This window comes from Camellia sinensis, chromosome 1, assembly GCF_055761805.1.
Source record: "Camellia sinensis isolate YWXY chromosome 1, ASM5576180v1, whole genome shotgun sequence".
Taxonomy (NCBI): Eukaryota; Viridiplantae; Streptophyta; class Magnoliopsida; order Ericales; family Theaceae; genus Camellia; species Camellia sinensis.
The window spans coordinates 138,517,540-138,544,111 of NC_138961.1; positions in this window are offsets into that span (position 1 = coordinate 138,517,540).

Here is a 26,572-nt window from a genome sequence, read left to right on the forward strand (position 1 = left end):
TCACTTTGGCCGAGGCTCAAGTGGTGCAGAATGTCATGGCTGTGAATGAGGGTATGTACGTCAGTGCTCAATCTGTCTACCTCATGAACAAGCTACAACATATCCCCGGAATGGGATTAGGAAGAAGCGGCCGGAAGGGCGTCGCGGTATCGGCCGAAGTGCCACACAACCCTCACACCTTTGGACTGGGTTATCTACCCACCAAAGAGGACTGGGTGAGAAAAGGGAAAGAAATGGCCGGAAGGGCCAGAGCGAAGAAGGCTGGGAAGCCATTTGAGTTAATGCATAGGCCCATCTGGGGTACCCTAAACGGACGCTTCGTCCGGGAAGGGGAAGACTTTCCATTCTGCGGCTTTCCAGAACCATGGCTGAACGCGGAGAGGAAGCGCGTGCCTGGTTTCAAAATCTTCTTCGACTTACAATTACCTGGGGATGACGTTGCCGAAGCGCAGACAGACCCACCGACTGAGGTTGAGCAGTGTAAAGCAGTAGATTCTGGGAGCACCGAGCTTGAAATGGGGGTAGCACTGGCTTGTCTACTTTCAGATCCTCCGATCGACCAAGAGTGCTTGGGGGATAACTCTTCGGTTTCCGTGATTGGAGATGAAATAGCTGCGGGCTTTCCAGTGCCGATCTTGGATGCATCTATCGCACCTTCTCTCATCTGACAATATGAAGAAGGCTTTTTATCTAGCAGCTCCGGGTCAGGTAGTGAGCCGGAATCTGATTCCACTGAATCTTGTGCGTCAGAATCAGGTTCCAGCTCGACCGAGTCTGAGTCCGGTATTCTTGGGGGTGATAACCCGGATGCCACAGTCCTGTCTAGGTCGTCTTTTTCATTTTCTTTTGAGTCTGTTGTTACAGAGGAATCTGACGGCTTGGAAATATTTAATGAGAATGATGTGGATGTGGTTTCTGAGTATTTTTCTGTGCCTTTGATTTATTGCTTAAATCAGGATTTTCAAAATTTTGATGAAAACAACGAGGGAGAAATTCCCCCAGTTTTGCAACGGTTAATTGATCAAGAGCAGGAAAGATTTGTTAAACCCTTAATGGATGAAATCACTACTGTGAATGTTGGTACTGAGAAGGACCCGCGGCTGGTCCAGATCGGGTCCACGTTGTCTTCGGAGGAACGCGAGCGCTTAGTCGCTTTATTAAAAGATTTCAAAGATGTTTTCGCGTGGTCCTACGAAGACATGCCTGGAATCGATCCTGAGATTGTACAGCACCGGATCCCTCTTGATCCCGAGGCCCGCCCTGTCAAACAGAAACTCAGAAGGATCCGCCCGGACTGGGCTCTCAAAATTAAGGAAGAAGTCACCAAGCAAATTGACGCAGGGTTCCTGCTGGTATCTGAATACCCAACTTGGTTGGCCAACATTGTTCCGGTGCCAAAGAAGGACGACAGAATTCGGGTCTGTGTAGACTTCAGAGATTTGAACAGGGCCAGTCCGAAGGACGACTTTCCCTTGCCACACATTGATGAATTGGTGGATTTTACGGCAGGACACGCCTTGCTTTCGTTTATGGATGGTTTCTCAGGCTATAATCAGATAGTAATGGCACCTGAAGACCGGGAGAAGACTGCATTCACTGCCCCGTGGGGTACATATTGTTATAGAGTGATGCCATTCGGGTTGAAAAACGCTGGAGCTACTTATCAACGGGCAGCAACTACAATATTGCATGATATGATCCATAAAGAGGTCGAGGTGTATGTGGACGACATGATTGTCAAGTCCAAAGAAAGAGAAGGCCACTACACCGCCTTACAAAAATTCTTTCAAAGGATCAGAGAGTTTCGGCTGCGATTGAATCCCCAGAAGTGCACGTTTGGTGTTACAGCAGGGAAGATGCTAGGGTTTCTGATTACACAAAGGGGCATCGAGGTCGACCCTTCCAAAATCAAGGCCATCCTAGAAATGCCACCACCAAGGACTGAAAAGGAGGTGCGAGGCTTTCTAGGTAAAGTGCAATTCATAAGACGGTTTATCTCTAAATTAACCTTGACTTGTGAACCACTTTTTGGTCTCCTGAAGAAAGGAAAGAAATTCCAATGGGACGGCCGATGTCAAGCTGCTTTTGAGCAGATCAAAGAATATCTACAGAACCCGCCCGTGTTGTCACCACCAGAGCCGGGGAGACCGTTGATATTGTACCTTTCGGTAACTGAGACTACCATGGGCTGCATGCTCGCGCAGGAATCAGAAGACAAAGTGGAAAGGGCCATCTACTATCTGAGCAAAAAGATGCTGGATTACGAGACCCGCTATACACCGCTGGAGAAGGCTTGTTTGGCCTTGGTATGGGCTACCAGGAAGCTGCGGCACTACCTGTTAGCTCACTCTGTAATGTTGGTTTCACGATTGGATCCCATCAAATATCTTTTCGAGAAACCAGCACTTACGGGTAGGCTAGCTCGTTGGCTGCTGTTACTCTCCGAATTTGATTTGAAGTATGTAACGCGCAAGTCAGTAAAAGGAAGAGCGGTAGCAGAGTTCCTTGCCGACCACCCGGTTGAGGGGGATGAAGCGGTTGAGTACCTATTCCCAGATGAGACCATTCTACACATCGAAGATGAAACTTGGACGATGTACTTTGACAGAGCGTCGAACCAGTATGGGTATGGGATAGGGGTGTTGCTAATAGCGCCTGACGATTCCCGTATCCCTTTAGCATTCAAGCTCCGGTTCAAAGTCTCGAACATTGAAGCCGAGTATGAGGCATGTATTGCTGGCCTGGAAGCAGCCCTAGAACTAGGGGCAAGACGGTTGGACGTCATTGGGGACTCAAACCTTGTTGTGTCTCAAGCAAAAGGAGATTGGAAAGTCAAGGAGGAAAGGATGATAATTTACCACCAAACCTTGGATTCGTTAATTCCTCGGTTTGAGAAGCTAAATTTCACCCACCTCGTAAGAGAGAACAACAGGTTCGCAGATTCACTAGCAACTCTATCTTCTATGATAGACATCCCGTCCGGAGTCCGGATGCGTCCAGTCATTATTGATCAAAAGTTTGCGCCAGCATACGAGTCGATTTCCGCCATAGATGAGGCTCAAGACGGCAACCCTTGGTATTACGACATTTGGAACTTCTTGGAAAAGGAGGCGTATCCACTAGGGGCAAATGCCAAGGATAAGAGGGCCATCAGAAGAATGGCTGCTCAGTTCATCATCTGCGGGGGTAAGCTGTACAAAAGGGGTCATCTGGGAATGCATAAGCTCTGTGTAGAAGCTGAAGAGTCGAAGCGCCTGATGGAGACCATCCATGGAGGGGAGTGCGGTGCACATATGAATGGAGTAATGCTGGCCAGAAAGATCCTCAGACAAGGCTACTACTGGTCAACCATGGAGGAGGATTGTATTAGTTTTGTTCGGCGATGCCACAAGTGTCAAATTCATGCAAACCGCATGAACATCCCGCCGTCAAAGCTGTACAACATGACTTCGCCATGGCCTTTTTCAGTTTGGGGAATTGATGTGATCGGAGCTGTTACCCCGAAGGGGTCAAACGGGCATGAGTTTATCCTGGTAGCGATAGATTATTTCACAAAGTGGGTCGAGGCCCAATCATACGCGGTGTTGAAGGCGTCGCACGTCGCAAAGTTCATCAGAAACAACATCATCTGTCGCTACAGGGTGCCAAACGAGATAATTTCAGATAATGGTCCCCACTTCAAGAAGGAAGTGATAGACTTGTTGGAAAAATACAATGTGGCTTTCCATAAGTCATCTACATACCGGCCGCAAACCAACGGAGCGGTCGAGGCCGCCAACAAGAATATCAAGCATATACTGCAGAAGATGGTGGGAACCTACCGGGATTGGCCAGACAAGCTGCCATTTGCTCTGTGGGGCTACAGGACTTCAGAACTTCTACTAGAGCGACTCCGTATTCATTGGTCTATGGAATGGAGCCTGTTCTACCCATCGAGATTGAGGTTCCGTCGTTACGAGTATTGGCTGAGTGCCAAATAGCCGAAGCAGATTGGCAGCAGAGCAGATTTGAAGAACTCATGCTCTTTGATGAAAGAAGACTGAAAGCACTGTACCACATCCAAGGCTATCAACGCAGAATTGCCCGGGCTTTCAACAAGAAGGTTAAGTCCAGGAATCTGAAAGAAGGAGATTTGGTGCTCAAAGACAACCGAGCTCCTATCCACGACCCAAGGGGCAAGTTCAAACCCAATTGGACTGGTCCTTACATCATCAAAGCTATCTGGTCAGGTGGAGCTGTGGTTCTGATGGACCTAGATGGCTTGGAGTTCTCACAACCGATCAATATGGACAAGTTGAAGAAATATTACCCTTGACAGGCTCGCTAGGCCGAAAACCCGAAAGGGCGACCTAGGCAAAAGTCAGAGCACAAAAAATTAGAAAATATAAAAACTGAGCTCGCAAGGTTGAAAACCCGCAAAGGGCGGCCTTGGCAAAAGTTAGAGTGCAAAAGGAGAGTGAAAATACTCGAGTGAACCTGGGCCTGAACTACGTAAGGCTTGATTCCCATCTTTGGGATACGTAGGCAGCTTCACATTGAAGTTCAGCCATAAACTTTTCCCCGATCAACTCTGTCCATTTTGATCATCTCAGTCATCTTTATCCATCAACATTCATCGCGATCTCCGGTGCAAAGTTACTCAAACTAGGGGCAACTTTCCGTTGCCGCGACGGTACAAAGTTACTCAGACTAGGGGCAACTTTCCGTTGCCATGCAGTGCCGCATTGTTCTTCAGACTAGGGGCAACTTTCCAATCACGGGGATCTGGGGTTGTGCATCTCTGTGACAGATCTTCGGCATGTCCAGTTCTGATCCACATCGAAAATAGTTTTGAAAAGTTTTAATAAAAGTTGACTTTGTTCAAATTAATCTTTTTACGACTAAGACCATTTTAGGACCAAAGCGGAAAATTTTCAGTACCATAACCTTCAATTTCATTGATTTCAAAACAGAGTTCTCCTGCTCTTGCATTACAATCGAGGTTGCTTTTTAGTACATTCATAAAGAAAACTTGAAAATGCTAAATAAGCAATAAATTTGGGGCATAGTTGAGTCAAGTATCTCTGCGTCCCCTCCCAGAGCTGGACGAAGCATCTGAAGCCAAGCTAGGCCCGACCTGTGCCTCCTCGTTGAGCCAATCCAAGCACTCATCGGACAAAGTGCAACTGAAAGTAGAAGCAGGGGCCAGGAGCTCTCTAGTCCTCCATGCTGTGGCATATCGGGCAAGCTGTGCACCCCGGACCAGGAAAGCGGCTGGGTACTCAATCCCCTCCGGTGGGCAAATCTGATCGTGACCAAACTGGCGCAGGAACCGGAACGGAAAATAGAATACGCAGTGGGTTAGACCAATCAATTGGATCCCAATCAGCCGGGACATACTATAGCTCATTGCTGGGAGGTTGAGCCAAGGACAACGCCAAGCAATGCGGTCTGCGGACAAATTGCACATCCAATCAAACCACCACCTTTCGTCAAGAGCATTGACTAGGCGCTGCCGAAAGAAGTAGCCTCGAGCTGAATAGGCCGGGCAAGAGTCCACAACCTGCAACTTGTCCATTAACCATACCTGGGGGAGGGATGGAAAATGAGAGAATAAAGAACAGAGAGATGTACGATGAGAGAAAAGTAAGACAAGGGTTTTGTGAGAAAAACCGAGCCTGAGGGTCGAGTGATGTGAGCAAATATATATGTAAGGTTGGGTGGGAAACATTACCTGCAGCAGCAGTGGACTCCCAGCAAACCTAGTCGCCTCCCGGCGATAGACAGAATCTAAACCCATCAGCGTCTCGGCCAAGGTCATAGCGATGCAGCTCTTTCCCTCTCTCAAGCTTTGGGCAACTTCAATCAGGCGAATGCTAGCTCCGCCGAAGCCCGAGGAAAGCAGAAAGTGAGACAACAAACACAAGCAGAGGGCGTGTTGCCGGAAACCCTGCCAATAATGGTTGCTGCGGTCACCGGCATCGGAAAAACGATGGATCAAGCCGAGGATGTCCAGTTCCCCACTGCAGATCAGAGATCGAGCATCATGCGCCGTGAGCCCACACATCCGCCCTAAAGCCTGGGCATGGCCAAAACGGAGCTGGGGCAAGATCACTTCAGAGCATTCAGACTCCATCAAAACCTGAAAATCTTCGAAAGTGGGACATACCTCTTGGCCGCCGAAGCTAAAAACGTGCGTCACTGGGTTCCAGAACCTTGCCGCGGAATGGAGAAAAGGGAGATGTAGCGGAGTACGGCTCAGCGTGAATAGTGCATTCAAATCGAAACCCCGGAAGTTCAGCTTTTCCGAGCCATCTAGAGAAGAGATCCAAGATGTGAGATTTTCCGCGAGAAACGCCTCCATCTTTGTGTAAAACTAAGATGAAATGAATGTTCCCGAAGTTGAGGCTTTTATAGAGGGAAAAACACTATTCACGGGGACACGTGTCAAAAACCAGGTGGCTGCAGGAATAAGTGGCCGGCCGGCCACCTTTTCTGGCTGGCCGGCCATTCTCTTTTTCAAAAACTGGCCGGCCGGCTCCCACTCTCCATAAAATTGGCCGGCCGGCTCCCAAAGGTGGCCAGCAATGCTCCAGTGTATCTCCTTGGCCCTGTTTTACCCTCCGAGGGAAAGTTTCAAGCATTTCCATGCAACGGGAGAGTCAAAGGCCTTCATTTCCCTCTGTCTCAGATGCGTTCCGGTGCCCAGATCGTCCGAAGTACACTCTGTTGTTGCTGAGTTTTGTTTATCGAGTTGTTGTTTTGCTTATCGAGTTGTTTGTCGAGCGGACGTGTTTCGTGTTTTCGAGTCATTGCTCTCTGTTTAAACAATCTTTGTTTAAGTCTTGTTTATTTACGTTGTCAACACTGTTGCATTTTGTTTATCGAGTTGTAAACTTGCTAAAGGTTCTGTTATATCTTAGTAAGTTGAGTTGCTTAGTTTGTTGCGTCGGTTCACTACCTGACTTGGTGATTACACAATGCACATTCCCATTCAATTTCATTTTTGTGCAAAATAAAATGATGCGATACGATGCTAAAAGTTTAAAATACAAACACCTTTTCAAAAGCTGTTTCATTCCATTATGTTTTACAATGAACAAAGGTACAAGTTTTACAAAAAATAAAACTGCCTAACAATGTGCAAAGTACTACAAACTACTAGCAAAAGAAAAATAAAGCAAGAAACAGCAGCATCAATGTCCTCGGGAGCGGGAATGAGAAGCACTCCTCATCCTCTTCTGCGGGACAACCTCTGCACCATCATCATCACCCGGGTCGGAGCTGTCATCCTCAGAATCCCCTTCGGCCTCACCTCTGTTCCCTGAACCAAGACCGGAGCCCCCCTCCTCAGCAGATGTCTCTGACTGGCGGTCGGTAACCTCCTCCTCCTCCTCCTCGGGCTTCGCCTCTATAACGCCTGCCCTACGTCTACGGGAGGACCCTCCTCGAGCTCCTCGAAAAGGCCTGGATGGCCCAGCTCCTCGAAAAGGCCTGGATGGCCCAGCTCCCTGAGAAGGCCCAGATGGCCCAGCTCCGTGAAAAGGCCCAGATGGCCCAGCTCCCCAAGGAGGCCCAGGTGGCCCGGCCCGCGGCGGAGCATATACAGGAGGCATCTGAAAATGAAAAGTTCAATACATCAGTTCAAATATGAAAATCAGATACGAGTACAGTATGTGAGTGGGGTGTGTGTCGGATGTGCTCTACAATACAGAAGAATGCTCAAAACCAGTGTGTCATCAGGAGTGTGATAAATGCAAGAAAAATGAACGGTACCTGCACACCCATAACGGATAGGTGTGTCTCTCTCCGAAGAACCATGCCCTCAAGTGCGGCCATCACCCCGAGAATCTCGTCCACATACTCAGCCGGAGGCTGCAGATACAAAGGCAAAACTATCAGTAAAGGAATGAATGTCTAAGTACTCGACTGATAAATCAAAGCTATAAATCATACCGGTGGTGAATCAGGATCCCTGACATATCTATGGTCAGGAAGTGGAGGCTCTAGCGGAATCTGGTAAGGAGTCCCAAAATGCCATCCCGTTAACTCGGACGGCATGTCCGGCCATCCAGGATGAGGATAAGTCGGCGGAATCGGAGGAACCGGTCTACCCCCACCTCTAGATGTACCAGCCCCGCTGGTGGAAGGGGCGTCTGCAGCCCGAGCCCGGGCTTGGCCCGAGGATGACATACCGGCAGACCTCATCATCGGGGTACGAGCTCCCGTCAATGGAGGCATCAAATATGTATGACGGTAAGTGCCGTAATCCCTCTCCTCGAGATATAGTAAAGTATCGCTACCCAGCATAGCGCCGACTACCTCCGAGAAAGAGAGCCTGTCAGCAGTCCGCATACTGACTGGGGGTACTGCGGGAGGATCCTGAGAAAGATACCCCCATACCTGACGCAGAAAGCGTTCCCCCAAAAACCTTGCCCTGCCAACTGGTCCTTCGAGCAGAACCCTATACTGGGAGGTGCCCGATCCTCCGGGATACTGAAATCGAAGACCATCGCCCAAGGGTGCCCAAGGCTTCCATGTGATCTGCGAATAACAAATGCATAAGCCAATCAGAAATCGGGAATATACAGAGCAAATCAAAGATGAAAATGAAAAGAATTGAAAGTTCTGAAATACCTCTGACTGTCGCACAGTGTCAAAGTACTGTCGCAAGTAAATGAGAGTCTCTCGGGGTCTCGGCCGGTGCGGACCCTCGAACACCAGTGAATATGGGGTCATGGGGGGCCCTGCCACCTCCAACTCTGGGGCTAATGCTGGGAAGTATACGTAGACCCATAGCTGAGGAAAGCAGTGTAGAATGTAAGTACAAAGTGCTGAGAGCAAAATACAGACTGTAAAGTGCGCTGTGTGTGCAATGTACAAGTAATGAGGAGCAGAAATGTAAATCAAGGGGACAGAAAATACCTCCCAGGCTCTCCAGTAGCCGCCAAGCAAATCTCCCTGCCCGCGGGATGTCGAGCTCATATAGCAATAAAGGGTAGCCAGGCCGGCGCCACCCCAGTCATATCTACTGACCTGTGATAGGTCAACCAGAGCGCTCAGCAGATATAACTCGACTGTGTTCCCTCTATCGGCGAACAGGGTAGTCCCGAAGAGGAACATAAGGAAACCACGGGCGTACTGCTCCGTCTCCTCAGGAGTCTCGGGCACCATCTCCGCCCGCCGAAAGTGGGAAAAGAACCAAGTGTATCGGACTCTCCCAGAAACCCTGTCAACAGGCGGGCGAGCCCCCAATAGATACATCCAAGCGGCCTCCCACTCGCCCATGTCCTCATCATAAGGGATGGACCAACCTCCTGTGTCCAGGCCGGTCAGCACAGCAAAGTCCAGAGGCGTCATGGTCATGTCTCCAGTGGCAGAGAAATGAAAGGAGTTGGTGGTGTCCCACCATCTCTCTACCAAGGCTGCCATCAGTGCCCTCCTGGCAGGACAACGTGATAATCCAGCGCAGAAGGTCCCGAATCCTGCCAAGTCCACTAAATCCCGGACGGCCTCCGGAAGCTCAACGTACCAGTCCCTCGCGGCGGTGGAGCCATATCCCCGTACACCACGAGAACCAACCTGCGTTCAGAATAAATACATGTCTCAGTATAAAAATGAATGAGCTGTGTGCCAATGAAATGAATGGGCTGTGTGCCAATGGAATGCGCAAGCTGTGTGTTCAAAGTGTGATGTATAAGCTGTCAGAAAATTTGAAGTTTGGCCTGCGTGTTCACTATTCTAATCTGGGCTGCGTGTTCAGAAAATTTGAAGTTTGGGCTGCGTGTTTAGAAAATTTGAAGTTTGGGCTGCGTGTTCAACTTTCAATCAGTGTGGGCTGCGTGTTCACTATTCTAATCTGGGCTGCGTGTTCAGAAAATTTGAAGTTTGGGCTGCGTGTTCAACTTTCAATCAGTGTGGGCTGCGTGTTCACTATTCTAATCTGGGCTGCGTGTTCAGAAAATTTGAAGTTTGGGCTGCGTGTTCAACTTTCAATCAGTGTGGGCTGCGTGTTCAGAAAATTTGAAGTTTGGGATGCGTGTTCAACTTTCAATCAGTGTGGGCTGCGTGTTCACTATTCTAATCTGGGCTGCGTGTTCAGAAAATTTGAAGTTTGGGCTGCGTGTTCAACTTTCAATCAGTGTGGGCTGCGTGTTCACTATTCTAATCTGGGCTGCGTGCTCAGAAAATTTGAAGTTTGGGCTGCGTGTTCAACTTTCAATAGTGTGGGCTGCGTGTTCACTATTCTAATCTGGGCTGCGTGTTCAGAAAATTTGAAGTTTGGACTGCGTGTTCAACTTTCAATCAGTGTGGGCTGCGTGTTCACTATTCTAATCTGGGCTGCGTGTTCAGAAAATTTGAAGTTTGGGCTGCGTGTTCAACTTTCAATCAGTGTGGGCTGCGTGTTCACTATTCTAATCTGGGCTGCGTGTTCAGAAAATTTGAAGTTTGGGCTGTGTGTTCAACTTTCAATCAGTGTGGGCTGCGTGTTCACTATTCTAATCTGGGCTGCGTGTTCAGAAAATTTGAAGTTTGGGCTACGTGTTCAACTTTCAATCAGTGTGGGCTGCGTGTTCACTATTCTAATCTGGGCTGCGCGTTCAGAAAATTTGAAGTTTGGGCTGCGTGTTCAACTTTCAATCAGTGTGGGCTGCGTGTTCACTATTCTAATCTGGGCTGCGTGTTCAGAAAATTTGAAGTTTGGGCTGCGTGTTCAACTTTCAATCAGTGTGGGCTGCGTGTTCACTATTCTAATATGGGCTGTGTGTTCAGGAAATTTAAAGTGTGGGCTGTGTGTTCACTTTCGAATTCGGGCTGTGTGTTCGACAAATCAGTGTTTGAGCCGTGTGTTCACCTCTTAACTAATGTGTACTGTACGTTCGCAATTAATTAATGAGCCGAGTGTTCAGAAATTCGAGTGTTTAAACTACATGTTCAAGATGCAAATAAAGTACTATGTCATAAGCTAAACTGTGTGTTCAAGCATGGCAAAGGTGCGAAATGTACGAAAATGCAGAAAATGAAGTAAATACCTCTCGGGCCTCATGAGAGAGGTGATGCTCTGGCTCTCGGAGAAGCAGATCCCCAGGTGCTCGCTCGTCAAAGTCAGTGAAATGACGGAAAACGGCACGAGGAAGGACATGTGCTGGCGGAGCGTACCTCCCGGGAATAAAAGGGCGGACCCTCGGGGGCAAAGTCATGGGATCAAAATCGTCCCCGGCACCTGGAAAGCCTCCACCATGAGGAGAATGACCCGCCATTTTCAGAAAATCTGCAAAAGGAGCAAAAATGAGCGAAAATGAGCCAAAATTGGAAAAAGTCAACAAAAGTCAACTCTCGGGAAATGAAAAAGTCAACAAAAGTCAACTCCCGAGAAAATCTTCCAAATATGGAGACAAACTCACCTCAAGTGGCGGAAATGAGAAAAGAAGCTCCGAAACCAAAATTTAATCAGTTCAAAGTGCTTGAAACTGAATATTTTTGCGGAAACAACTTGCGTGGGGCGTTGGAAAACGCGTATGGAACTCAGATCTGGAGAAGAAAGGGGTGTAAGAGGCAAGAGAAGAGAAGATCTCGGCTGCATTTATAGGCTCAAACTCTTGGGATGAAGGAGCATGAAGAAAGGAGGTGAAAGGACCAAAATGCCCTCGGATTTGGTCATATAGCCGGCCGGCCACCTTTTCCAGCCGGCCGGCCATTTCCTTTTTGGAAAACCGGCCGGCCAGCCATTCACTTTTTGTAAAACCAGCCGGCCACCTGCTATCCCTCATAAAACTGGCCGGCCATGTCCCCCACAGGCTCACCTAGTTCCCTGCAAATTTTGAGAAAGATTGGAGTTCCCGGGACCTGAAAAAGTTCAAGAAAAGTACACTTCCGGTCGCGCAATTGCTCCCCCGGAACTTCAGCTTCAAGATCTGACATGTGTCTCATCATCATTCATTGAAATCGAAGTGTATCCTTTTTGAATGAGTTGTAGCCTTTCCAGGAAGTGGATCGGAGGCCGTGATCGAGTCGCCTTCGCCGAAACACGCATTTCCGTGCTCGTTATTTCATGACAAACGGGCACCCTGATTTATGCTCGTTTTGCACTATCATGCACATAACTTGCATTCTCATGAGCATACTTACATTTTTATGCACATTTCTTGATATTGGCATACCTCTATGCTTGAGCATGCGTTGTCACGCATGTTCCAATCTTGCATTGCGATGCATTCACTCACCGGCACTGCATGTGTCAAACTTCCAGAATCACATTGAATATATGTTGGTAGCATATTGTACTTGTTGCAATTTCTCTCTTTTGCAGGCACGATACTGTATGTACGGTTCATTTGAGGCTGGTGTGACCAGACGAATCGCGCAGGTATCGTATCTTCTCCGTGTGAGACGTGGCGAGGATTGAATAATTCTCCGCATTCTTAACTGCATGAAATGTAATTGTTGCTTTGCATTCTTGCTTAAAACTGTTGCATCTATTTGCGAATACTTGCTTCATTACAGCTTGCTGCGTTTGCATGATCATTGAGTTATGTTCGACTTCTTGCATATCGCTTTGTATTTTGCCCCCCCTACCTGCGGGCATGCCTGCGAGCACCTCTCTGTTTATCTTGTATGTCTAAGTCTTCGGCCTTGTCAAAAATGGGTCGTCTCTAGGCTTTGACATTCACTCCCGTCACTTATGACTTTCGAGTTCTGTCAAAGAGGGGCAACTGTAGACACCCCATTTTTAACCGACCTTAAGACTCAGACGTCACCGATTGAGCGCTTGGTGATGTTGCATAATGTGCTCGTTCAGAAGTTTCAGAGTCACGGCCGTGAGCCCTGCCTCCGGACTTCCGAACCCTCTTCTGTGCTTTGCCTCGGTTTGCGAACCAGACTCGGTTTTCTCTGTTTCTTTTCTCGAGGGGAGGGAGAGGTCCCGTAGACCATCTCTCAGTGGCCGTGGGCTACATTTTGTGGCCGCAGGCCATTTTGCCCATTTCGGAGCTCGGTTTCCGATTTTTCGGGACCGTTGGCCGTGTGCCTCGGTTCGGGACCGCTTAACCATCTCCATTTGCTCTGATTTTTGGCATACATCTTATTTACTCCCTTTTGAGGGACACTGGGGTCTGAGAAACCCACTTCGTGGCCGAATGCCACTTTCGGTGCTTAACAGCCCATTTTCGGGACCCCGAACTGCGCGTTTTGGCCCCCGAACATTCGTTTTGCAACGGTTTTCGTTCATTTTTGGCAGGTACCTCTGTTTTATCACCGGGAAGGTCACTGAAGGGTGGGAGGCCAGTAATTGTTGCAGCAACCAGTTATATATCCTCCGACGCCCTCCGACGCCCGTTTTTCACACTTCCGGGCTAATGTTGAACACCTTGGGGTCACTTTCTTGAACTTTGAACCACATATCTGTGATGTACACACTTGGGAGGATCCCAAAAGTTGGTGGCCGGCTAGTAATGTTGCCTGACCCTTTTGAACCCCTCCTTCCGGGCTAATGTTGAACAACCTGGGCCCTTTTTCTTGAACTTTGAACCACATATCTGTGATGTACACACATGGGAGGACCTTAAAAAGTGGTGGCCGGCCACTATTTCAACTTGACCGTTTTGACCCCTAGCCGGCCGGCCACCTGGAGCTCCAAAAAGGGGCCGGCCATGTTCCTTGCAACATCAACTTTACAGCTGTATAGCTGTTTCCCCCAGAAAATATCCCAATCCGGGGGATATTTTGTGGGGGAAAACTTGCCTATTTTCCCCCACCTTTTGCCCCTCCTTTACTCCCCCTTTTTTGTCCATATAATCAGCTGGCAACATTGCATACAAGGGTTAGAAAATTTGCACCTCAAGCTTGAATACAAAACTCCCTCTCCATCTCCCTCATTTCCTTGAAAACCTTCAAGTTCTACACTACCATTTCTTCTACACCACCAAGCTCTACCACCACCACTCCAATCCAGCAGCAAGGGGAGGATTTCCAGCAGCTAAGAGGCAACAAATTTGGTCCAAGAAGCAACAAAAGAATTGGTCTTCAAGGGTGAGTTGCAATTTCCCCTTTTTGGCCCATTTCTTGTATCTTTTGCAAGCCATACATGCTTATTGTTTTGAGCTCCGACCAAAACTGAAAAGGTCATTTTTTTGAGCTCATCTTCATGTCTCATTAAGGGCTCAACCCTATTTGAGCCCTCCATCTTGCACTTGCTTCAATACCCTCTTTGTATGTCAATATTTTGCATGCTTTTTCTAGCCTACGTGTGATCTATTTTGGAGTTTCTCATGAACTGATATTAGGCTTATTTTGAGCCCCTCTTCAACATTGAAGAAGGGCTCATCTTTGTTTGGGACCTCCATGTACCACTTGTCTTTATATCCATCTTTGGTCCCCTATTCTTGTATGACTTGGAAGCCTATCTTGGTTCCATTTTTGGTCATTTTACAGTACTAAAAATAGCCTTATTTTGGCCCATTATTCATGTTTCATTAAGGGCCTTTCATGGTTTGAGGCATATTTTATACACTTCATGTTATATCTCTCTTTTAATCCCCATTTTTGCATGATTTTTTAGCCTATCTTGCTTCGGTTTTTGGCCTTTTTACAGTACTAAAAATAGCCTTATTTTGGCCCATTCTTCATGTTTCATTAAGGGTCTTTGGCTGTTTGATGAATATTTTGCATACTTTGTGTTATAGCCACTTTTGAGCCTCATTTTGCATTGCATTTCTAGCATGTTTGTATACTGTTTTGGAGTTTTTTACAGTTCTGTAAATAGTCATATTTTTGGTCCCTCTTCAATGTTGTAGAAGGGAATTTTTCAGTTTGGGCTTTGCATATACCACTTGCCTCTTTGGCAACCTTTTGGCCCTTTTTCTTGCATGGAAGTCCAGCCATACTTGTGTTTGTTTTTGGGGTTTTTACAGTTCTGGAAAACATCATATTTTGGGCCCCTCTTCAACTTTGTTGAAGGGCCCTAACCTGTTTGAGGACAGAAGCTGTGAGTTGCTTCTTAATCCCATGTTTAGGGCCATTTCTTGCATGCTAGTTTTGCACTGTTTTTGCTTGCTATTTGGCCATGTTTTGAACTGGAAAAATGCTTATCTTGGGATTTCCTTGCTTCTGTATTTTCATTGCATGTCCATATTGTGCATGTTTGGTATAGCTATAGGCCATTTCGGGTGCCAAAATTCATATTTCGGGACTATTCCAAGCATCGGGTGTACTTTCGCCTCGTTTCGGGGCTGTTTTCCCCCACATTTCATTGCTGAAAATCCATTAACATGTTTGCATGCCATTTCCATGCATTTGCATTGCATATACCATTGCCTCGGTTTGCGTGCCCGTGTGCACGCATTTCGAGGCACTTCATTTTCATCTATCGGTCTCTTATGTGAGTGTGGCTGAGGCTCTCTCATGTTAGTATAAGTCCATGTTGCATTCTATATGCCATTTCCACGCCATTGTATCACATATACCATTGCCTCGGTTTGCGTGCCCGTGTGCACGCATTTCGAGGCACTTCATTTTCATCTATCGGCCTCTTATGTGAGTGTGGCTGAGGCTCTCTCATGTTAGTATAAGTCCATGTTGCATTCTATATACCATTGCCTCGGTTTGCGTGCCCGTGTGCACGCATTTCGAGGCATCTCATTTTTACAGCATAGTGCATACTAGGTTGTATCGTAGATCGCATTCTGTCATTTTCTCAGTTTGCGTGCCCGTGTGCACGCATTTCGAGGCATCTCATTTTTACAGCATAGTGTATACTAGGTTGTATCTTAGATCGCATTCTGTCATTTTCTCGGTTTGCGTGCCCGTGTGCACGCATTTCGAGACATCTCATTTTCATAGCATTGTGCATATTAGGATTGTATCTTAGTCGCATTTCATGCATGTCATGCATATTGCATCGTGTTCGGAATAGGAGTTAGCCCGGGCACGGGAAACGAGGTGCATTTCGTACTCCGAGTGACGGAACGTGTCTCAATTCCCAGTCACCGACACTCCGGATCATCCATGATGGAGTTAGGTCTTGTTGTGTTTCCATGTGCATTCATTCTATATTGAGTTGTGCAATTCGACTCCTCGGCCATCATGCCTCGGTATGCGTGATTGGTGGCACGAGGATCGAGGCATGCATATATTTGTGAAAATACATTGCTATGCCCCTTTCCTGCTCTCTGTTGCAGCAAAATGAAGAATCAACAACGTTTTGGAGTTTGGCGCGCATTTCAAGGAAAGGTGTAAACAGAGGCTAATTGGGGCATCCCGGTGGATTTCCGCGCAAGACAGCCTAAATGTACATCATTCATCAGAAGCAAGGCAATCCCGGGCTTGCACGCCAGTTTTATTTACTTTCTTAGTCAATTCATTAATTAATTAGGAATTTGTACATTATTCGGACTGTAATATTTGGACTGTAATATTCTTTCATTCGGGACTGTATATTTATTCGGACCCTCTGCGCGAGGGCATAATTGTAATAAGTGTGCGTGAGTGTGATGTATGTTTTCCAACCCCACGTCTTTCTTCCCTTTTATTTACCAGCTTACGATGGTTAGATTAGGGCATGTTTCAATTAGCATACAGTATGATAGCATGTTTGCATTCATTCATCTATTCCATGCATCGGGCTCGGCGCATCATACTAACTGCATTGTACTTTCAATTCCAAATTGAATACATGTTAGCTGTAGCATTCCATACGCCACGTTTAGAATAGCCGAGCCTGCTATAGTTGCATCTTTGCATGTGTTGCATTAGGCATTTCTGTATACCTAGGATCATGCATGATTTCTAATACAGTTTTTGTTTTGGCTTGGAGTACTCGGTAAGCTTTATGCTTTAGCATCCTTGCATGCGTGTGAGTGCTGCCATGAATAGCATGCTTACCATGAGGCTATATGCTTATGTGATATAACTGCCTAAATGCCTGTGGGTGAAGGTTGGGTTACTTAAATTGGAATAAATCATCAAATGTTTCAAGCCTACCTGCGGGTAGCAAACCATTTTCAAAAAGCGAACATGAAATGTTTTGTTCCAATTCAGGCGATCCAGTCTATACTTGTATGCTGTGTGCATCACATAGTAACCTAGGCTAATAACCGGAATAAGAACTCACAATGTTTTCAAAAATAGATATCATGGTTAGTAGAGGCCGATCTTTGATCGGGCGAGCGGGGGTGCTCACGAAGTGACCTTCCCCAATCGTACCCAAGTTCCCGAGCCGAGGCAACTTTGGTGATGACGGACACATGGCCTTTTGGCACCGAGTCAGGGTTTCCTAAATTTCCCATTAAAAAATATTTAGGTGGCGACTCTGTATCTGGCAAAGCAGTCTATGTTTGGCACTTCTTTCACAAATCTGTTTTCTCAAAACGATTTGCCGGATTTGGACTCTTTGGTTCAGACTTAGAACCGTAACGCAAATCGAGTCCGAGCTGTAGCGAGGTCCCCCGCGGGCTTGTTACAAGCAGCAACTAATTAATTACAACAAATAAATGATTAATTGCTAATTAAACTAATTAACTAGTCCCGAGGAGTGAGGGAGGCCCATGCAAGCTTGGTTTCCATCCGATGAACATCCACTGTTTTCCCTCGGAAGCCTCTGTTGCACAACCCTTGCACTATTTTCCTTCTCCAGATCAACTCTGCCATGCTTCACAAGCACATTGCTCAAAATTCATTGCACTACTAGAAAAATGGCTTTTTGCGATTGATTATTTGATCGTTGCAAAAAATAATATTTCCAATAACAATATTTTCTTTTATTTGTTTTGCCCTTTTCTTATATACCTATGCCCTAACCCTTTTCACTGTCGCACTCCCTACAATTCACAAACAGAGAAAAATTTGATTTCCCTCGATCGATCGTCTAAAGAAGAGACGATGGTCGTGATAAAGAATCTGATTTCGCTCGATCGTGAAATCTAATTTCACTCGCTCGAACGTCTGAAGAAATTGTTTGTGATCGATTATCAATAACTATGGGATTGCTTATGATCGATTTCGCTCTACAAATCACCAACGGTATTCTCTCTCTCACACTCTCACACACACTCTCTCTCATCTTAATGAGTCTCTTCGAATCATTCATTCAATCTAACTCTTTTTTTCGTCACTGTAATTCGATCACTGTTTCATTCTCACTGTAATTCGATCATTCATTTTCATTGTAATTCATTCAATCATTGATTCTCACAGTAATATGATCACTTTTTCGTCAATCTAACTCCTTTTGTCTCTCTCTCTCTCTCTCAAGTCACAACCACAGATCACCTTTCAACGGCGCTTTGGTTTGAATCAGTCCTTCCTCATCTACTACAGGTACAAGCTGAACTATTCAATTCTTAATTGTTGTCACTTCACCTTCCAATTGTCACCTGTCTCTCTCTCTATATATATAGCATTGCTCTGAACTTGCTTGATTTCAGTTCTGAATTCTAATTATTATTATTATTTTCTGTCATGTTAGATTGGAGCATGTGTGTGGATTTTAGCTTATAGTCATATTTTGGTGAATTTTAAAATGTGCTTTGGGTAGGCTATAAGCTTCATAATCGTGTTAATTGGTATGAAATGGAACACAAATTAGCAGGTCTTGTCTTGTCTAGTGATTTGCTTGTAATATGGAGATGACTTTCATACATTAGATGCAATTGACAGCCTTTACTCAATTAAGGGGTAGCTTGTGTGATTAAATGATGATGTTGTTGATGCTGATGGAGACAGGTAGCAGCATCTATAATTAGTTCAACTTTGAGAAAATTATTTATTATGACAGCAATGAACTATTTCTGAATTATGTCCCAGATTAGATGTTGATGGCACCAGAAAATGAATTTTAGGAAGTAAGAATCATTTTTAGGCATCCTTATAGTCATTCAATTAGTCATGAGTTAGTGCTGATGGAGACATGGGGTAGCATATATGCTTAGTTCAAGTTAGACTTCCTCATCGGAGTGCTTAATTGAGGCATTTTGCTTTAAAAGAGAACATCTATAAAGCAGCAACTACATTGTTCTTATTCAAAATTGTTATTGAATGAAGCAGCAACTACAATGGAGGTGGGTAAGCTTTTGGTTGTGTGTGGGAGCCGAATAATAGCGGAATCAGATAAGCCGAGTATACACTTGGAGGCCTAGGAGATAGACATTATTCGGCCCTATCCTGCATGATCCGTAGGCCGAATATAATAAATAGGCCGAATAGTTATTGGATTATGAAGCCGACTGATAATTGCTTCATCATGGGAGGAGCCGAATAAATAAGAGGATAATGGGTGAAAAGTGGGCCAAGCCCCAAGGCCCAGGAAGCGAGTATAAATAGAGGAACAACAGTCAAAGAAAGGTATGTGAGAAAAAGCAAGCTTAACTTAAAATACAAGCAACCAAGAGAGTATACACTGACTTATCCGTCGGAGTGCTAATTCCGGCACCCTTGACCGGAGTGTTTATTTCTTTTCAGGTGACTAGCTGTAGATCTCGAGCGTCCTATTGGATCCAAAGAGTATTTCCAAACCACTCACCCACAATTGGCACCATCTGTGGGAATTCTTAACTACATCCATGGCGGGCGTAACGGAAGATCCTCCGATAGTCGCTGACAAAACCGCCCAGAGAGATGACCTCACTCCAACGAACATGCTGGGACCGAAGAACATCAACGCGAGACGCGTCTTGAACTTCGACTTTGTTACCCAGACCTCACCCAAAACTTTAGCACATGAGACAATGCAAGTGATCATGGAACAAGCAAAGCAAAACAAACAGAGGCTAGAAAACATGATTGCTGAGAACGAGCGCCTCCGTCAGGATTTGGCCTTAGAAGTGGCAAAGTCTAAACAAGTTACACGCCAAGATCCGGGACGACCTCTGAGAGCGGATGGCCGGAGACCTCGAGTTAGGAGACAAGATAGTGACAACGACTCTGACTCATTATCCCCAGAACCTAAAAAGAAAGGACGACTAGAAACTACCAGTTCCTCTAAAGAGAGTCCACGTGTAAGGCATAAGCGAAGATGAAATGGTTCAGACGAGGAAGACCAACATGATCCCTTTATGTGACGGATTGCAAGGGGAGTGCTACCCAAGAAGTTCAAAGCCCCGTCGTTCACCTTGTACGACGGGAAATCGAACCCCACTGATCATATACGTCATTATAAGCAAGCCATGATGCTACATGCAGACGACGAGACTCTCATGTGCAGAATATTTTCAAGCAGTTTGGGACTGTTGGCCGTCAGATGGTATTATAAGCTAGAGCCGGCGTCGATTAAGAGTTTTCATCAATTACAGAAATCCTTTAGGGCAAGATTCATCACCAGCGAGGTCCAGCCAAAGCAAGCCGACTCTCTCTGGGTAATGCAGATCTAGCCAGGAGAAACCTTATGAGCATATTCGATGCGCTATTAGGAATGCTTTAATCTTGTCAACGACGCTTGCAACAACTCCATGGCCATCACCACCTTTAAAATAAGGTTACATCTCGATAGCGCTCTCCGCAGTTCCTTGACTAAAAGGTCCCCTAAAATGGTCTGGTCATTGATGAAGAAAGTCAAGGAATACTGCAAAGTGGAAGATGACGCCTTGCGGGTTAAAGCAGGGAACAAGTCCAATCAGACGGCCCCTTCTGAAATTGTTCAGCTGGTAAATTCTGTACCACCTCAGAGCCCCGAACCACGGTAATGGCCTAAACGAGACAAGAGACGGGAGTCATGCCGATCCAATGACCAATGTTCCCACCGAGCTAGTGAATAACTTTAAGTAGATAGCAGGCACACAAGGCACGCGGACAAAAAGTATACGGAGTTGTCAGAGCCGATCAACGCGGTTATGGCTAAAGTCCAACACCTTCTGTTCTTCAAATGGCCATCCAAAATGGTGGGACCTCCCGATACGAGAAGACGGGATAGGCGGTGCGAGTATCACAAAGACCACGGCCATGATACCGAGACTTGTTATGCATTGAAAGATCACCTGGAGGAATTGGTACAAGATGGTCGGCTACAATAGTACGTCGAAAAAGGCAATTCATCCAAAGCAATAGCCTTGCAGCAGGATTCACCTCCACTCGACGTGATCCACATGATATACAGCCTGCCAATGGAATCTGTAGTGCATATGATTCAGTTACATCCCGATCCCCAAAAGTAAATCACACCAGCAAAACGGCCCCATGAAGCTCCGAGTATTACTTTCGACGATTCTAATTTGATCGGCGTAACGCTCCCCCACATTGATCCACTGGTCATCGAACTACGCGTAAACCCATTCACCGTTGAGTGCGTTCTCGTTGACCAGGGGAGCACTTCGGAAGTCATGTACTACAAGACCTTCATCAAACTTGGGTTTACCGAGTCGGACCTGATTCCGGCTCCTTATCCGTTATTCGGCTTCAACACCAATCCAGAATATCCGTTGGGCAAAATCACACTACCAGTTCAAGCGGGCTCGCGAATAGTGGATATGGAATTCTTGGTTGTCAAGCTGCCTTCGCCGTATAATCTCATCATGGGACGAACTTGGCTGCACACCATGCAAGCCGTGCCAAACACCTACCATCAATTGCTCCGCTTCCCGACTGAGTGAGGCATTGAACAAATCCATGGTTTCCAAAAATCGGCACAGGCATGTTATCTCCTTGCTGCGAAGACGCCAAGAGAACTGGAAGTAAACTCTATTAAAGTGCCGAATCGAGAGAGCCTTGACGATGTTGGACATCTCCCAAGTGAAAAGGCCACGGAAGCGCTGGATCGAGTTAAAATTGTCGGGAATCCTGACAGGTTCTTCATGGTCGGTGCCTCCCTGAATGAAGTTGACAAACAGCACCTAATTACCTTCTTACTCGGCAACCTTGACATATTTGCATGGTCGCCGTGCGAAATGTCGGGGATAGATCCATCAGTCTCTCAGCACCGTTTAAATGTTGACCCCAAATGTAGGCCGATTATACAGAAAAGTCAGCGGACAGCCGCAGAGCACACTGCGCCGTTGTTGAAGAAGTTGACCGGTTGCTTGATGCCGGAGCAATCAGGGAAGTGACCTATCCTACATGGCTCTCGAATACTGTGGTTGTGAAGAAGAAAACTGGGGCTTGGCTTGTCTGCGTTGACTTCACGAACTTAAACAAAGCTTGCCCCAAGGATTGTTTTCCCCTCCCCAGAATAGACCAACTCATAGATGCTACGGTACGTTATCAGCATATGAGCTTCCTCGATGCCTACAGAAGCTACCATCAAATTGCCATGCATCTCAAGGACCAAGGCAAAACTGCATTCCTCACCCCAAGAGGAACCTATTGCTACAAGGTTATGCCTTTTGGGCTGAAGAATGCAGGGGCAACTTACCAAAGACTAGTCACTACCATGTTCAAGGAACAACTCGGCCATACTATGGAAGTGTATATTGACGATATGGTGGTCAAGTCCAAAGAAGAGCAAACTCATCTAACCGATCTGGAAGAGACATTCGGCATTTTACGCAAGTACAAAATGAAGCTGAACGCTTCCAAATGTGCGTTTGGGATCGGCTCTAGCAAATTCTTGGGATACATTGTCAACCACCGAGGAATCGAAGCCAACCCGAGGCAAATCATAGAAATCCTAGAACTCGGCTCCCCTCGATCGGTCAAGGAGGTTCAGCAGTTGATGGGGATGATTGCCGCACTCAACAGGTTCATCAGTCGTTCCACGGACCACTGCCGATAATTCTTTCATACTCTACGGCAGGGTAAAGCTTTTGAATGGACACCTGAGTGCGAAGCCTCTTTCAACGGTCTAAAGACTTATCTCCGATCAGTTCCACTATTGACAACACCATCGGTAGGGGACCCGCTCATTTTATATTTGGCCGTTTTCGACAGGGCCATCAGCGCCGTACTGTTAAAGGAAAAGTTTGGAGCAACGACCAGTGTATTATGTGAGCAAGGCAATGGTTGACGCCGAAACACGTTACCTTCTGTTGGAAAAACTCATCCTAGCCCTCGTCATGGCAGCAAGAAAACTGATGCATTACTTCCACGGGCATACCATCGGGGTACTAACAGATTACCCCCTCCGGTCAGTACTCCGTAGTGTAGAAGCATCAGGGTGCGTTTCAAAGTGGACTCTCTAACTTGGCCAGTACGATATTCGATTTCTTCCTAGAACCTCAATCAAGGGTCAAGTGCTTGCTGATTTTGTGGTCGAATTCACGGGGGGTCTTGCCGATTTCAAGACTGACCAAATTCAATCCAAGCCGAACTGGAGAATTTATGTTGGGGACATCTGGCAGTTATATTGTGACAGATAATCCAACCAACAGGACAGTGGAGCTAGAGTAGTGATCATGTCTCCCGACGGAGCAATAATTGAGCAGGCCGTCAAACTCGGCTTCGAAGCATCAAACAATGAGGCCAAATACGAAGCCCTGCTAACCAGCTTGCGGAATACACATCTTCTGGGTGCTCGGCGTTTGCTTGTATTTTGCGATTCAAAACTGGTGATCAATTAACTAAAGGGAACTGGCAGAAACTTTGAGACAGCAACAGGAGTGGTAACAACAGTGGCAACAACCACATCTGCCACCCCCACCTCCGGCACCACCCATGCCAGATAATCAGAATGATGATTGGGTAATAACTCTCACCAAAGAATTCAAGAAGATGAAACCACCACAGTTCCATGGTGGATTAGATCCGTTGAAAGCCGAGGCATGGGTTCTCGGCATTGAAAAATTATTTGAAGTGTTCCCTTGCTCGGAGACCCAAAAAGTGCTTCTAGCCAATTTTATGTTAGAAGACGAGGCAAGAAGATGGTGGATGTTAATGCGAGAAAATCACAAGGATGTTGACTAGAAGATGGTGGATGTTAATGCGAGAAAATCACAAGGATGTTGACTGGGTGAAATTTTTGAAAATTTTCTATGACAAGTACTTCCTACAATGTGTTCGGGATAGGAAAGTGTCAGAGTTCATGGAACTAAGGCAAGACAGTATGACTGTAGTCGAGTATGAGGCCAAAGTCACTGAATTGGCCAGGTTTGCACCTCATGTGATTGATACCGATTACAAGAAAGCGAGGCACTTTGAAGGTGTGCTTCGAAGTGACATTTTAGAGAGGGTGAATGTCTTGAAGCTGGAAACCTACATTTGGGTGCTAGACGGGGCTATTATATCAAAAGCTAACATAGCTAGATAGACTAAGTCTACAACTAACTGGAAAGGCAACAAAAGGCAAAGCTTCTTCTCAAAGAAGAAATTTTTGAAAAAGCAAAACATGGGCTCCTCAAATACTTCGAATTCTTCCCGAGACACAGCTCCCATGTGCAATATTTGTAGCAAAAGGCACTGTGGGGTTTGTTACCATGTGTCGGGGGCCTGTTTCAAATGTGGGAAACAAGGGCATATGGCCCAAGATTGTACTCAGAATGGTGGAAAGCTAGCTGCTAGCTCAACTGCATCGATCCTGAAGTCGGGAAATACTTTGAAGCCTGCTACCACCGGGGACACCGGGAGACAGGGGAGAGTTTTTGCGCTTGTTCCGGGCGATACACGAAATGCCAACGTAGTTTTCTCAGGTACCATTTCTATATGTAATCAGGATGCCTTTGTGTTAATTGACTCTGGATCAACACACTCATTTGTAACATGTGCATTTGCATCTAGACTGAATAGACCTTTAGAATTACTGCCATATCTGCTATGTGTGTCTGCTCCATCTGGGAATCTGTATTGTGTGAATCTATATACCGGTTTTATGATATGCGTGTTGAGGATGCTATCCTATATGTAGATTTGTTACCCTTGAACTTTAGGCATTTCGATGTAATTTTGGGCATGGATTGGTTGACCAAATATTGTACCATCATTGATTGTGTGACAAAACGGGTTGTGTTTAAACCACCAGAACATAAGAAAATTGTGTTTGTGGGTAATGGGGTAGTGCCTCCACCTTATTTGATATCTGCAATACAAGCATGTAAACTGATCAGGAAAGGATGCTAGGATTATTTGTGATATGTGCTGTCTGAACAATCTGCGAATGTTGAATTGAACAGTATCTCTATTGTTAGAGAATTTCCAGATGTGTTTCCAAATGAATTACCAGGGGAATTGGTAGACAGGGAGATAGAGTTCACTATTGAAACTGTATTAGGCACCAGCCTATTTCTAAAACTCCCTACAGAATGGCTACTGCCGAAATGAAAGAGTTGAAAGAACAGTTGCAAGACCTGCTTGACAAGGGGTTTGTTCGACCTAGCACTTCACCTTGGGGTGCACCAGCATTATTTGTGAAAAAGAATGATGGAACCCTACGCCTGTGTATCGATTATCGGGAATTAAACAAGGTAACAATAAAGAACAAATATCCCCTTACCCCGTATTGATGACTTATTTGACCAGTTGTAGGGATCACAGGTGTTTTCTAAGATTGATTTGAGGTCCGGATATCATCAGTTGAAAGTTAAGGCAGAAGATGTTGCGAAAACCGCATTCAGAATGAGGTATGGACATTTTGAGTTTCTTGTTATGCCATTTGAAGTGACTAATGCTCCGGCAGCATTTATGAACTTAATGAACCGAATTTTTAAAACCTACCTTGACGAATTCGTTGTGGTTTTTATTGATGACATTTTGATATGTTCTAAAGATAGACTTGAACATGAACAGCATTTGAGAACTGTCCTACAAATACTACGGGAAAGAAAATTATTTGCTAAACTAAAGAAATATGAGTTTTGGTTGGATGAAGTTGTTTTCTTAGGGCATGTGATCAATAGGGAAGGAATTTTAGTGGACCCACAGAAAATAGAGGCAATTGTAAATTGGCCTACACCGACCAATGTAACAGAAGTCCGCAGTTTCATGGGCTTAGCCGAGTACTACAGGAGGTTTGTGAAAAACTTTTCCAAGATGGATGTACCTCTTACCCAGTTGACTCGCAAGGGGTAATCATTTGAATGGAATGACGAAAGAGAAGCTGCCTTTCATGAACTGAAAACAAGATTGACCACTGCACCAATTTTGACACTACCTTCAGGTACAGAGAATTTTGTAATTTTCAATGATGCGTCTTATAAAGGTTTGGGTTGTGTGTTAATGCTGAACGGAAAGGTTATTGCTTACGCCTCCTGACAGTTAAGGCCACACGAGAAGAATTATCCAACACATGACCTAGAATTGGTCGCAGTTGTTTTTGCTTTGAAAATCTGGCGGCATTATCTGTATGGAGCAAAGTGTGAAGTCTACACAGATCACGAAAGTCTGAAATATTTCGTCATGTAGAAGGAGTTGAATATGCGACAGAGGAGATGGCTGGAACTGATAAAGGATTATGATTTAGAGATTCAGTATCACCCCAGGAAAGCTAACACAGTTGCTGATGCCTTGAGCAAAAATCAATAGGGAGCATGGTTTGTTTTCGTACTGAACAGAAAGAGATCTTGCAAGATTTTGAGAAGTCTGAAATTGAGGTGGTAATGTGTGAACGGGGCGGATTGATAGCCGCTATTACAGCCGAGCTGGCAATCATTGATGAAATCAAACAGAAACAGAAAGAGGATGAATTCCTCAAGAAGGTGATAGATGAATTTGAGACAAGTCCAAAAGTAGAGTTTGGCCTTGTAAA